General features: G+C 38.3%; 1 pseudogene; it reads right to left on the bottom strand.

Moving 5' to 3' along the window:
• Positions 1-478: 478 nt before the first annotated feature.
• Positions 479-1753, bottom strand: LOC131838095 (tubulin alpha-1D chain-like; annotated as a pseudogene).
• Positions 1754-13150: the final 11397 nt, after the last annotated feature.

Genomic DNA, 13150 nt, shown 5'->3' with positions numbered 1-13150 from the left:
GTTGTTTAGAGTGGTAATTTCTATTGTTCTATTTCAGAGGTCACAGATTCTTTTCTCTTCATCAAGTTTTTTTTTTTTAATTGATAATTGTATTTTTTTCTAAATTTCATTTGGTTGCTTTTTATATTTGACATTTTGTTCTTTGATTTCTGAAATTATGCCTCTTTGCTGAGACCTCCTGTTTTTTTTTCCATTTGTTCATTTGTGTTTATAAATGAAGCATTTTCATTATGGTTGCTTTAAAAATCGTGTCAGATGATTTTTTTTTTCATTTAAGAGAGGAAATATTTATTTAAACCCATCAGAGAAATGGACACCTTGGGTCTGTAACAAAGCACTGTGTTTTAAAACATAGGTCAATAACTGTATATGAGACTATTCATTGCTACATACAAATTAACTATTAGAGCACAACTTTTCAATGTTCAAAACAGAAAAAGCTCCCTGTAAAAGCAGCACCTTTGTAACATTTTTAACTTCAGTATTCCTCTTCTTCTTCACCCTCTTCTTCAAGAGAATCCATACCAGCTGCCTCATAATCCTTCTCAAGGGCAGCCCTATCCTCTTAGGTCTCAAAAAACTCTCCTTCCTCCATACACTGCCCCATGTAACAGTGAACAAAGGCACACTTGGCATGCATCAGGTCAAACTTGTGGTCCAGGTGAGCCCAGGCCCCAGCACTAGCTGTGCGGTTGCTCAGCATGCACACAGCTTACTGTAATTTGGCCAAGTCTCCACTAGGTACCACAGTAGGAAGATGGTAATAAATGCCCACGTTGAAGCCCGTGGGGCACCATTTCACAAAATGAATGGTATGCTTGGTCTTGATGGTGGCAATAGCAGCATTGACATCTTTGGGAACCATGTCACCACAGTACAATAGGCAGCAAGCCATTGCTATTTACCATGGCAGGGGTCACATTTCACCACCTGGTTGGCTGGCTCAAAGCATGCATTGGTGATTTCTGCTTCAGAAAGCTGTTCATTGCAGGATTTCTCAGGGGCCTCTGTGGCCAGAGGGAAGTGGGTGTAGGGACAGGGCACCAGGTTGGTCTGGAATTCTGTGAGATCAACATTCAGGACTCCATCAAATCTGAGGGAAACAGTGATAGAGGATACAATTTGACATGTCAACCTCTTTATGTTAGTGTAGGTTGGGTGTTCAATATTGAGGTTTCTGGGACAGATGTCATAGATGGCCTCATTGTCTACCATGAAAGCACAATCAGAGTACTCCAGGGTGGTATGGGTAGTGAGGATGGAGTTGTAGACTTAATTACAGTTATGGCAACATGGGGGGCTGGGTAAATGGAGAACTCCAACTTGGACTTCTTGCCATAATTGACAGAGAAGAAAGGTATACCCTGTCCAAAACTGTAGAAAACCAAGAAGCCCTGAATTCAGTCCAAGACAAGATCAGCAGTCTCCTTGCCAATAGTGTGGTGCCCTTCGGCATAGTAACTTCCTTGCCTGTGATGAGCTGCTCAGGATGGAAAAGCTGGTGGTAGGTGCCAATACAAACTTCATCAATGACTGTAGGTTCCAGGTCTATAAACTCTGCCTTGGGCACATGCTTGCCAGCACCCGTCTCACTGACGCTGGTGTTGAAGAAGTCATCTCCTCTTCTAATGGTCTTGACACCTGGCATCTGACCATTGGGCTGGATACCATGTTCTAGGCAATAGAGCTTCAAGCGGGCATTACCAATCTGGACAGTAGCCTGTTCAACATGGATGGAACTGCATTCACACATAGTTACTGCTTTGTGGCTGCTGAGCAAATACGGAAGAGGAAGTAGAGAGACTGTTTCTTCTTATATCACTACTCTTAGGTGGTCAATGTAAGAGAATCATTAAAAATCATGTCAGATAATTCTAATATCTATGTCATCTTGGTATTGGAATCTATTCATGGATTTTTTTTTTTCACTCAATTTTAAGTCTCTCTTCTTTGCCTTGCTCCTGCTGAGGGTGGGTGGTGAAAATCCTGACTCCAGTTGCCCTCCTGTGACACCAGTCCAGCAGGAGGGGAAAGGCTACCACATTGTCCCTGAATGGGGGGTAGATGTCCATCTCCTGTGTGATTTATACTGGCATTATGGAGCTTGGGAGTATTTTGTAATAGACTGCCAAGAATGGAAGTCTAGGCTCCACGTGACCTTAGCTAGAAGGAGGGGGAAGAGGACTACAGATTTTCTGTGTTGTTTGTCTGGAGTAGCACAGTTATTGTCTAAAAGTATTCTTTTGTTAGGCTCCCTCCTTCCTATCTTTTGGCTAGAATGAAAACACTTTTTCCCCAGGCCTCTTCTTTTGTTTTGTTTTGCTTTCCAACACCTGTTGACATTTTCCCAGTTGCCAGCTCTCTAGAAACATGTATGGATGTATAAGACAAAAAACAAGACAAAACAAAAACTCAAAAACCCAAGACTATCATCACCGGGTTCCAAGGTCCCTAGCCAGTCTACCTTCTTTATCAAATACCTTTCAGAGTCTTCTTTCATTTGTTTAATATATAATGTTTAGTCATTCTCAGCAGGAAGAAGAAGGAAAAAGTATATCTTTTGCATCTTCCTGGAACCGGAACATTCAACTGTTCTATTTATAATTATAAAGAGTTCATTCTTGTTCTGATTGTTTTCTTTTTTTTCCCCAGAACATCTTATCTCCTATCTTGTCTCTCTAATGACAGTAATTATAGTTGACTTTTTAAGTTGTTCTTTCTTCAGACAATTTTCTATATTCTAGTTTCTTTAAATTCTTCTCCCCCTTCTGTTTTTCCATACTAAGAATTCCAGGAACCATTTTATTACTTTGGTAATTTATTTTCATATTATATCATAAGCATTTTCCATGTCACTATCCATCCTACATAATTATAATTTAATACCAATTACTGTACTGTTCATTTCTCATTCCCATGACTATTTTAGAACCTATAACATTCTTCATTTCATACTTTTAGATTAATTTTTTAGAGTAGTTTTAGGTTCAGAACAAACTTGAGATCAGGGTATAGAGCTTTTCCATATACCCTTCCCCTACACCTTAATAGCTTCCCCATTATGAGCATTACCCCTCAATGCGATGCATTTGTTACTAAGGATGATCCTACATTGACACATCATAATCGTCCACGGTTCACAGTTTACCTTAGGGTTCACTCTAGGTGTTGTACATTTTATGGGTTTGCACAAATGTATAATGACATATTTTCACCATTATAACATACAGAGTGGTTTCACTGCCCTAAAAATTCCTTATCCTCTTATTTATTCTTCTCTCCCCTGTCCCGTAATCTGGTAACCACCCATCTTTTTATTGTCTCCATCATTTTGTCTCTTCCAAAATGTAATACAGATGGAATAATACAGCATGTAACTTTTTCAGATTGATTTCTTTCACTTAGTAATATGCATCTATGTTCCTTCCATGTCTTTTCATACTTTAATGCATCATTTATTTTTAGCACTAAGTCTACTGCCTTTTCTGAATATACCTCAGTTCACTTATCCATTCACCTACTGAAGGACATCTTGGTTGCTTCCAAGTTTTAGCAATTATGAATACATCTATTGTAAATATCTGTGTACAGATTTATGTGTGGGCATAAGTTTTCAACTTGTTTAGGTAAATACCAAGGAGCAAGACTGTTGGATTGTATTGATAAGAGTATGTTTAGTTTTGTAAGAATCCACCAAACTGTCTTCGCAAGTGGCTGTAGCATTTTGCTACATTAGAAATGGTAAGAGAATGCCTGCTGTTCCATATCCTTATCAGCATTTGGTGTTGTCAGTATTCTTGATTTCAGGCATTTTAATAAGTGTGATTCATTTAATTTTAATTTTTATGATGACATATGATGTGGAACATCTTTTTATATGCTTATTTTTAAATTTGCCTGAATATCTTCTTTGGTTAGATGTTTGCTAAGGTCTTTGGCCATTTTAATTGGGTTTTCTTACTGTTCAGTTTTGAGAGTTTTTTTGTATATTTTGGTAACCTCCTTTATCATTTGTGATTTTCAAATATTTTCTCCATTCTGTGACTTGTCTTCTAATGTTCTTGACATTGTTTTTTCCAGGAAGATTTTGATGAAGTCATGTTTATTGGTTATATATTTCATGGATTGTGTCTGCTGTTATGGCTAAAAAGGCATCACCATGCCCAAGGGCATCCAGGTTTCCACCTATGTTATCTTCTAGGAATTTTACAAGGGAATTCATTTTTTAAAAGTGAGACACTAAAAATTTGATTGGAATTTCTGTATAAGTGGTAGGGGTTATAAACCATCAGGTTTATTATAGTGTGAATATGTTAAAAGTTAGCTTTTTAAATTGAGGATGAAACACAATTGTTGATACACAGATGTCCCTTTTTGCTGGGGGCTTTAGATTCTCTAGTCCTCAGATACTCTGCCTTAGTCAAGAATAGCCATAATCCCAGCTACTCAACATTCTAAAAATGGGTGCAGCAAGAAAGCTGGGTGCCCAAATGTCTAGGTAGATTTTTTACCTCATTTTATCTTTAACAGCTGCCTTTTCTTCTGTACATCTTCTCAGTATCTTCTCTCGTATCTCCTGGCTACACTCTCTCTCATATCACCAAAGACTCAGAGGAATGTGTGTCTAGTCTCCCACCAACAAAAGGGATAGTTGACTGTCTAAACATTCCATATCCATATTTTCAACCAATTCTTATGGTTTCAACTTAACCCCTGGCCTACTACTACTGAGGTAAGCTGGGTTTCCAATCCCTGAGCATCTGGGGGATTCTATGTGAAAAAGCAGATTTGCCTTTTATTAGTATTAACCTCTATAGCCACCCAAGTTATAACCTCCTCCATTAACTAAGCAAGTGATTGCTTGTCCATCTCATCTATATCTCACCAATTGTTATAATTATTTATCTGCTATTATCTCTTTTCCTTTTCTCTTTATCTTTGTGATTTTTTTTTCTTACTGACATTTTAATGGAATTTAAAGACAAAGAAATAAGTATGGATGGTCACTAGGCCAAAATAAGAAGTCTTACACTACCACTGTTTACAACAATCTGTAAGATTTGCACTATATGTTAAAAATTCCTATTGAGTCACTAAATAGTTAATATTTTATGCTAAGTGAGGTTGATTAGCTGTGATTTTCTTAACTTACCTGAATATTGCAGTATATTTCCTTAATGTTCCATGTTTGAAACTATTATTCTTTAATCTTATATTAAGCTATGTATGCCAAGACTCATGAATAATATAATCACTAATACATAATTACATTTTTCCTTCAAAGGACCAAGTAAACTTCAAACAGACAATGGTAGGCTAAGACTATATGTTCATTTAAGAATAAATTTATTAAAATGAGAAAAGACAAAACCAGGACTTATTAATCAATTTTGAATTTGTCTTGGTAATCATAAAATATAATGAAGAGTCATTAAAATTTTTTCTAGGGCTTCATTTTTTATTTACAGTTTGAACTACTGAATTCATTTATTTGTATTATATAAGGTGAGTAAAAACCTTATCTTAAATGATAGTTCATTGACTTGTCCCTAACACTACTTAGTTCTCACTAGCCTATGGATTCAAATGATCCTATTAAAATTTCAATGCCCAGATACTGCTGTTTTATTTCCCATAGTTACCTACTCAAAACTTAAGCCCTCTTTAAGGTAACTTCTCCCATCCCTTCAAATATCGCTGGGCTATTTCAGGAGATGAATCATCTGTCCATGGTATCAACGTGCACCATTGCTCCCTACCCTCTAAGCACTGCTTCCTTCATAAATCATCTCTTCTGATCCAAACTCAGTTTGGAACCTCAGCTCACTCTGGTTATTTTAAGATTTGACCAGCACTCTTATTTCTGTGTGCCTCGGAAAGTTAGCTTTAGGCATCTTCTGTCCTTGTGTTAGTTGCTATCTGTTAATAGTGAATAGTTGCTTTTGTAGCATCTGACTCAGTGTTGATGACTCCCACTGCTGCCCCTGGCCCAGGGTTTGCCCTGTGCCACCTCTGACTTCTGCCATTCTGACAACCCCCGGGTGCATGATTCTGCTGGAAGCCGAATGTGCCTGCTGGAGCAGCCAGTTCTCAGTCTGAGGTGAGGTAAAAGGGAAATGGACTCCTCCTGTATGCACTGAGAGAACTTTATCATTCCAATGGGAATGCTGTGTGCTTTTTAACATGTGGCGGCATTTAATAAACATCTCTCTGATTTCACTCATGGGCATTTTCTCTCTGAGGCTAGAACACACATTTTAGGGGGCAGCATCAGAACAGAATCCAGACCTAGAACATAAACCCGTGATCCTAATTTTCCTTTGCCCGTGGTTTTCACCTAGAGATAATCTTGCACCCCCCACTCTTTCAGGGGACATTTGTCAATGTCTGGAAACACTTTGGTTATCACTATTGCATCTAGTGGGTGGAGGCGAGGGATGCTCCTAAATGTTCCACAAAGCATAGGTCAGCTCAGCTCTCCACAAGGAGTTATGGATCTCTGTGATAATATGGAAGGATCACATTACAATATGGATGGATGGGCCGAGAGAGTATGTTAAGTGAGATAAAACAGAGAAAGACAAATACCACATAATCTCACGTATGGGTGGGATCCAAAAAATGTAACAAATGAATAAACAAAGAAGAAGCACTTGTATTATAGAGAACTAACTGATGGTTGCCAGAGGGGAGAGAGGCTGGGGGATGGGCAAACTGAATGAAGGGAATAAAAGGTACAGCACAGAGAACAGAGTCAATGCTATTGTAATAATGTTGTATAGTCCCAGAGGGTAGCTACACTTGCAGTAAGCATAGCCTAACATACAAACTTGTCAAATCACTGTGTTGCACACCTGAAATTAACATAACATTATGTGTCAACTATACTCAAATAATAATAATCATTTAAAAAAGTCAATTGCATCAGGATTGAGAAAGCCTATCATGAAGAATACAATGGAATGGGCAGGCACACCACCGTTATGGCAAGGAAATCCTGGGAACTCTAATCTCTCTTTGGATGACTCGGATTTTTTTTCTGCAGAAATAAAAGCTTTAGAGATATTCTGAAATGAACTCACTGTACACCTGATTTTTAAGTACTGGAACGTTATAACAAGTTTCCCATGTAATGATGCCTATGGAATTTGTGGAATGACATGAGGGAACATACAAATCTAAATCTTAACATTTTAGCAAGTTTATTTCAAATAAGTTTTGCATCGCAAAAGATTTCCTTTGGTTTAAAAAATAAATTCAAACAAAGGGAGATAACTGTGGGTTAAGATGGTATGATCTAGACTAATATGCCTCCTTTCAGCTGTCTACGAAGGTGTAAATTTTCTACAAGTATGGAAACATCCAAGAGCAGTAGAAACAAAGGCTAACAAGAGACCTCCTGGTAGCATCTGTAAGAATTTCTGATAAATGGGAATGAATTCAGATTAAAAGCTTTAGAATCTGAGTCAGAAGGCTCTGGCTGAATGGGAATGAATTAAATAACCCCTTAGCTTTCTTTCACTGTTTGGCATAGTTAGGGAGCACATTGGCTACACCAAACAGAAATCTGAGAATTCCTCGCCATTTACGCCCACAGCCATGAGGTGAAAAATAAACTGTGCGACAGCTAGGAATATGTCTACTTTCCCTTCTCGCATCTCCACTTACTTCAACCTTCCGTATTTCCTTTCCATCCATAACTTACAACTAGTAAGTCGTAACTTCTTCACTTCCAGTGCAGTACTGGAAGAGGAGGGGAGGGTGACAGCATTTTGTATGCTGAAATGTATATTTACAGCCATGAAAAATTACTAAGAGCAGAGGCAGGCATTCTGGCTGAGTCTCAGAAGGACCGCATACTTCCAGTTCTGTCCCGTATTGTATTTGGACAAAGAAATGCATGAAAACGTTTCTTTGGCAAAGAATTTGGCCATCTCAAACTTAGCAGGCTTATAATCTGCTCAAAAGTGTCATGCTTGGTGAGTTCCTATTTGACAATATAAACTGTATTTAGGGATGTGGAGTCTCGGTGGGATAATCCATTCCATCTCTTTTCCAGCTTCTAGAGGCTGCCCACATCCCTTAGCTCAGGTTCCCCTTCCTCCATCTTCAGAGCCAGGAGTGGCTGGTCAAGTCCTCCTCATGGTACACCACTTTAAGTCTTCTGCTTTTGCTTTTACAACTCCTTCTCGGACTCTGATTCCCCTCTCCTCTCTTCTTTTTCTTATGAGGATACTTGTGAATACATTACCAGATTACATCTGGTAATCCAGAAGGATCTACCTCAAGATCCTTAACTGATTCACATCTACAAAGCCCTTTTGACAAGGTAGCATATTCCTAGGTCTGAGGAACCAGGACTTGTGTATCTCGGGGGACCATCGAATGCCTACTATAGAGCACTTCACCAAAGAATAAGTACACAGACAGAAAATCCTGTAATTTGTGGCATGTAAATTAGTCTACCTGAAAGAGAACCCATAAGGAGAGTTACATGTGAATTCCTATTTCTCCTCGCTATAGGAAGAGTTAGCACTGCTTTCCTCAGCACTCACACTGCCCCTTCATGCATTCTACCCGAGCGAGCCTACACAGCATTCAGAGACGAAAAAGATAATTAGTCACAAACAGCTGGTTCTGGCTCAGATTATAAGCAAAAAGACAGTATCACCCCTTCATCTGTACTCTCTTGAGTTTTTCCTTGTACTTCTGTTCACTGGTTGCTCTAACGAAGATGCTTTCCCAACTTGCCCTTTAGCTCTTGTACCTTTTTTTTTTTTTTTCTTTTTAAATAGCTGCTGAGAACCTACACTATGCCAAGTATTACTCCAAATACTATACAGGTATAATCTGATATAAATCTCTCAACAACATATAAGGTGATATGCTTACCAGACACAAATTAGGCACACTCTCCTTCCCACTCTGTCATCCCTGTGGATTATCCCAGCAGAAACTGCATTCTCCCGGCCCATCCAGCAAGGACAAGAAATATCTGATACCAGGCACAGTGCTGATACTAAATGTCTTAAAAAAATTAATTGAAACATCAATGTTTTCTTTTTTTTCCTGATAAGAATGGGATGGTTGGGCCGAGTTGGATATTTCTACTTCAGTTAAAATTCTTATCGGTCTCGAATCCTATCAGTAGATGTCACTTAATCAGAAGTGGAAAAAGCTTGTGACTACCCTTAAGAATCATCATGAAACTACTGTCTTCATCTGTCACTGTAATTGTCAGTTTGTCAGTTTTTATACAAACACAGACTGATGAGAGTTTGGAAACCCTCACAGAACATGGAAGATAGCAGCAAGGCAGGAAGAAAAGACCCTTGTTTTAGAAAAATAAATCACAATACTTTTCCCTATCGCCATTCTTTCTGCCTACTTGTTCTACTTTTATTGACTTCCTGTTCTTTGGTTTCTTCTTGTCTATACATACAGTGTGAATCTGAAGAAATGAGGAACAAAAACCATATAGTGGCAGACAAACCTGGGTCACAGTCGTGGCTTTGCCCGTGACTGGGCACATTTCTGTGATTCCATGCAAGCACCTTCTTTTTTTTTTTTTTTTTTTTTTTAAATTTTATTTATTTATTTGACAGAGAGAGATGACAAACAGGCAGAGAGGCAGGCAGAGAGAGAGGAGGAAGCAGGCTCCCTGCTGAGCAGAGAGCCCGATGTGGGGCTCGATCCCAGGCCCCTGAGATCATGACCTGAGCCGAAGGCAGCGGCTCAACCCACTGAGCCACCCAGGCGCCCCAAGCACCTTCTTTTTTGAATGTTTCCCCATTTGTAAAATGGAAAAAAAATGGCCTGTCTTGAGGATTTCTTTTTGAGGTTTCATTTGTGTTACAGAGTAGATGGCCAATAAATGTTAAATTATTTTGCTGATATTATTTTTGATACTGCTATTGGGATGATATTCAACTCAGAATGTTTGAGGACTTAATGAATAAATATGTTGAGAGTTTTTAGAACAATGCCAAGCAAAACAATTCATTTCATGTAAATTTTAGCTATTAGTATTTTTTTAAAGCAATTGTTATTTGATTAAATCAGTTTATCTTTCTTTCGTGGTTTCTGCCTGCCTTTTAAAACCAGTTTTCCCATTTCTCATCTAAGAATCCAGACTTCATATTCAATCTCACTGCTTTCAAACACTGGCCTGGTTCTCCTGATATTATTTAACATGACATGATCAATTCCATCTAAGCTCATAACCTATAAAAACACTCTTCCACCTAAACAGCCTCCTGGAATTAGCTTGACCTTTGCTGACTCTCCTTTGTTCCACCATAATGAACACCCCAGTATAACAATACCCTAGGCCCTATGAATATTATAAAATCATAAAGCCAAGACAGGATTTGATAAGTTGTTGCTCTGTGCATGACAATACTTCTCTATATCTCATTCTCAATTGTGAGAGTCTAGCTGGGCATGAAAAATATTTTCTGTAAAGGGGCTAGATATGAAATATTTCAGACTTTGTGGACCACACAGTCTGTGTGGTAACTGAGATACAACACAGAAGCAGTCATTAAAATATGCAAATGAATAAATACCAATAAGTATTTACAAAAGTAAGTGACAGGTAGGTTAGACCCACAGACCATATAAAGTGTTTCCCTGTCTTAGATCATGCATTTTTCATCAGGAGTGATACTATCCACAACAGGGCATAAATTGTGATCTTGAGGGGATATATATATCGATATAGATCTATAGAGATCTCTAGAGATCTATCTCTATAGAGATCTATCTAGATAGATAGATCTATCTCCACGATCTATAGAGATCTCTAGATCTATCCAGATAGATCTCTATAAAGATAGATCTATCGATCTCCATAGATCTATATAGATCTCTATATCGATATATATATAACAAAAACAGATTATGTCTCCAAAAGTTCAGTCTACTCAGAACCTGAATGCAACTCCGTTTGGAAATAGGGTCTCTACAGGTATAATCAAGTTAAGATGAGGTCACGCTGGATTCAGGGTGGGCCCTAATCCAATAACTGGTGCATTTGTAACGAGATGGAAGTTTGGCTGGAGACAAGCACAATGGGGAGGTGGACTTAAAGACACAGGGAGAATGCCATGTGATTGAAATGATGCTTCTACAAGCTAAAGAATGTTAAGATCACTGGTAAGTTAGGAGTAGGGAGTTGGGGGAAATTGGAAGGGGAGGTGAACCATGGGAGACTATGGACTCTGAAAAACAATCTGAGGGTTTTGAAGGGGCGGGGGGTGGGAGGTCGGGGTGCCAGGTGGTGGGTATTAGAGAGGGCACGGATTGCATGGAGCACTGGGTGTGGTACAAAAACAATGAATACTGTTATGCTGAAAATAAATAATAAATACATAAATAAATAAAAAGATCACTGGTAACAAAAAAAAAAAAAAAAAAGGCAAGCTAAAAAGAAGAAGGAAAGATCCTTCTCTATAACCCTCAGAAAGAGCATGGTCCTGCTAGCACCTTAATATCAGATTTCTAGCTACCAGAATTTTGAGACAACAAATTTCTGTTGCTTTAAACAATTTGTGTTAATTTTGTTATGGCAGCCCTAGAAAAGTAATATACACAGGATATCTGTGGTATTAAAATTTCATAGGAATATGAAGGTGATTATGGGAAAATATTTTAAAAGGCTCCCAAGGGTTGATAAATTTAAAAAATATGTTGAAAATCATTGCTGTAGATTTTTTTTTTACCAGTTTGACAAGGTTTCAGACAAGAACTAAAATTTATTTTTAAAATACTTTTTCTGCTTACTTAATCTGGCCTCTGTTCACCCTTTCAACCACTACTGATTGAATTTTATCCTCAATCCTTTCTCTTGTTCCAACTAAGGAATGATGACTTTGTTTTTGATCAAATGGATTTAACCTTTGCCCACATTTATCTTCAGGGATGAAAACTTGGAATGATGAGAATTGAAGTGCTGACCCCAAATTAGCGAGATTCTCAATGTCTAATACGCTAAAAAATTTGACTGCTCCAATTCTAACTTCCAACAGGAGGTGAGAGGAGATATAAAAGAACTATAAGAACTTCCAGATTCCAGAGCACTGCTGAACTTGTAGTCATACTACCAGATTATGAACTAAATTCTGAGAGCTCAATATTTCTAAACCTGATTTAGAGAGAACAAACCTGAAACGTGGAGATGCTAACAAATGTCCTCAAAGTTATATATTCTGTGAGTTGTCAGATATGACACAGGTTACCGTATTCTTAACACTCTGTTACTTTGTATCTGAGACCCACAGGAAAGGACAGTATAGGGGAACCACACCTAAATCTGCCATCACAGAGGTTATGACTTTACATAGATGCCCATCCCAGAATAGATGATACTTGGAGGGTGCAAACAGAGCTTCCATACTCAAAAATTATGTTTTTTAAAAAGATTTTATTTATTTTATGAACTCAGAAATTATCTTGACAGGTCAGCCAGAAAATACTTGATGGCCAGCCACCATATGCAGGTGGGAAACACCTCAGTCCAAATGTCCTAGATTGTGTTATCTTGGGCTTAACTCCTGAGAATTCCCATCTCTCATATCAGCCTCCTATGTCCCAAAAATGGCAGCATGTTTTAATTAATAAATGTTAAGAATCTTCAATATGACCATCCTACACTGTTGGTGGGAATGCAAGCTGGTACAGCCACTTTGGAAAATAGTGTGGAGATTCCTTAAGAAATTAAAAATAGAGCTACCCTAAGACCCTGCAATTGCACCACTGGGTATTTACCCCAAAGATACAGTTATAGTGAAAAGAAGGGCCATCTGTACTCCAATGTTCATAGAAGAAATGTCCACAGTCACCAAATGGTGGAAAGAGCCAAGATGCCCTTCAACGGATGAATGGATAAAGAAGATATGGTCCATATATACAATGGAATATTACACCTCCAACAGAAAGGATGAATACCCAACTTTTGTATCAACATGGAGGGGACTGGAGGAGATTATGTTGAATGACATAAGTCACGTAGAAAGAGTCACAATTATTATTTGGTTTCACTTACTTGTGGAGCATAAGGAATAACACGGAGGACCCTGGGAGATGGAGAGAAGTGAGTTGGGGAAATCGGAGGAGGAGACAAACCATGAGAGACTGTGGACTCTGAGAA

The sequence above is a fragment of the Mustela lutreola genome, chromosome 8 (genome assembly GCF_030435805.1).
Source record: "Mustela lutreola isolate mMusLut2 chromosome 8, mMusLut2.pri, whole genome shotgun sequence".
NCBI classification, from domain to species: domain Eukaryota; kingdom Metazoa; phylum Chordata; class Mammalia; order Carnivora; family Mustelidae; genus Mustela; species Mustela lutreola.
Note: the sequence above shows the minus strand (reverse complement) of the source record. Positions and strands in the feature narration are given on the sequence as shown.